A 2500-nucleotide genomic window follows, 5' to 3' on the forward strand; every position below is an offset into this window, starting at 1 on the left:
TGTTGGTACCATTTGTGTTATCTTCATGTTGGTACCATTTGTACTATCTTCATGCTGGTACCACTTGTACTATCTTCATGTTGGTACCATTTGCATTATCATCATGTTAGAACCATTTGTATTATCCTCATGTTGGCACCACTTGTATTATCATCATGTTGGTACCACTTGTATTATCTTCATGTTGGTACCATTTGTGTTATCTTCATGTTGGTACCACTTGTATTATCATCATGTTGGTACCATTTGTGTTATCTTCATGTTGGTACCATTTGTACTATCTTCATGCTGGTACCACTTGTACTATCTTCATGTTGGTACCATTTGCATTATCATCATGTTAGAACCATTTGTATTATCCTCATGTTGGCACCATTTGCATTAATTTCATGTTGGTACCATTTGTACTATCTTCATGTTGGTACCACTTGTATTATCATCATGTTGGTACCACTTGTATTATCATCATGTTGGTACCATTTGTGTTATCTTCATGTTGGTACCATTTGTGTTATCTTCATGTTGGTACCACTTGTATTATCATCATGTTGGTACCACTTGTATTATCATCATGTTGGTACCACTTGTATTATCATCATGTTGGTACCACTTGTATTATCATCATGTTGGTACCACTTGTACTGTTGCTTCTTGTTGGTAGAGACTCGTCTTCTGTGACAAAGGAATAGTTTTTTTTTTTCATAGGGAACGAAGTTATTGCTTGTGTTTTATTTTGAATTGATCACATTCAGCGTTTGTGGCTGACCAGTACAGTATAGCGTAATGTCTGTTTTAAGAGAAGAAGAGAAATGAAAAAAAAAAACACTATGGATTCTGATTAAATGGCATATATTTCGTTATTCCATACCTACGCTTGTTTAAATCGCGATTTTATTTAAAAAGTGAAAGTTCATCTGCGGTGGATGTATTCTCCATGGTATAACCAACACATGATTATTGTATTACTAGTGTAGTTCTGGTTTAATGTATATATATATATATATATATATATATATATATATATATATATATATATATATATATATATATATATATATATGTGTGTGTGTGTGTGTGTGTGTGTGTGTGTGTGTGTGTGTAAAAGAACTTCCTTATCAAAGACACACACACACACACGCGTATCGTATGCGGATATCTATGTATATATTTCCTTTCCAACAGGGGAAATATAATGACGTCTTCACAGAAAGCATTCCTTTTAGTCATGGCACCAAGCGATGGAAGCAAGTTTGATCTCTTCGTTAAATTTCCAAGTATTTCCCTTTGCCACGGTTGCGAAACGAATCTGCTTTTTAACTTGATTTATTTAACTATAAATCAGAAAAAGCTCTGAGAGGAGATATTTAGGATTTAGTGAAGCGTAGGGCAGAGTGGAGAGCTGACTGAACGAAAACAAGCACACAAACAAACACATAAACTAGAAGACATATATAAACCGTTACTCTTCCCAGTGACGTAACGAGAGAAATGAAAGTGGGATCGACGTGCCAGCAAAGAAGTGGCTCTAACTCTTTCTTTTTCATTCAAAACGCAATGCTGTGTGTGTCTGTGTATGCAATATGATGATCTCATGAATCGGACACTGTATGAACTTTGTTGGAGCAATATGTCCATCTCGAAATAATTTTACTACTACTGATGATAATAACAATGATGGAGATAATGATTGCGTTAATGGCGAGAATGATAATATTGATAAAACACTATAATGATGATATATGCGATAATGATTACATTGAAATAAAATAATGCTCCTGCTGTTGATGATGAAAATAACATAAGTATAACATGAAGGGTACCATAAGCAAGAGCCATGCAAAGCAAAGATTAACAGCAAATGAAATACAAAACAGAAGAACATTGTTGATACTAACAACAGCTGTAAAAGGAAATACAGATATACATACAATAAAGCTACAATCAAACAACAAGGAACATGACTATAACAAACAAAAATAGCAACGTACATTAGATGCGATTTCATCAGGCGAAAATAAAGTTGCGATTTTTTCCGTCTAATAGTATTGCAGGTCAACTAGGTCGTAAACATTTTGATGACCTGTCATTTCCAAAGAATTTATCATTATCACTTTTTATTTCAACGGCAAGCGATCGAGAGATTTTTTTTTTCATTTTTTTTGTAAGTAATTTGTTTGAAATTGTCTAATGTCCAGTTCTTAATATGTTTCATAAAGGGGTCACAGGGAAATCCAAAAAAAGAAAAAGTTTTAGTAAATGAACCTTGCTTATTAAATTCCTCTAGTTTTTTTTCTTGTAATTTTTATTATGCATGTTTGATAGTGACTTTCAGATTAAATCACATATGAATTCAAAGAATCGTTGTTTCCATTAAAGCTGAAAATACAATATAGTTACGGTTCATGTTTGATGTACCATAAATATCTATTAAGATACTGTTTTTCGTCATCGAAATGTAAACCATATTAAAATGTTATAAATCAATGTCTGAAAACTGTTA

This window comes from Penaeus japonicus, unplaced genomic scaffold (genome assembly GCF_977035675.1).
Source record: "Penaeus japonicus unplaced genomic scaffold, GWHDUDI00000001_assembly GWHDUDI00000011, whole genome shotgun sequence".
Classification (NCBI taxonomy): Eukaryota; Metazoa; Arthropoda; class Malacostraca; order Decapoda; family Penaeidae; genus Penaeus; species Penaeus japonicus.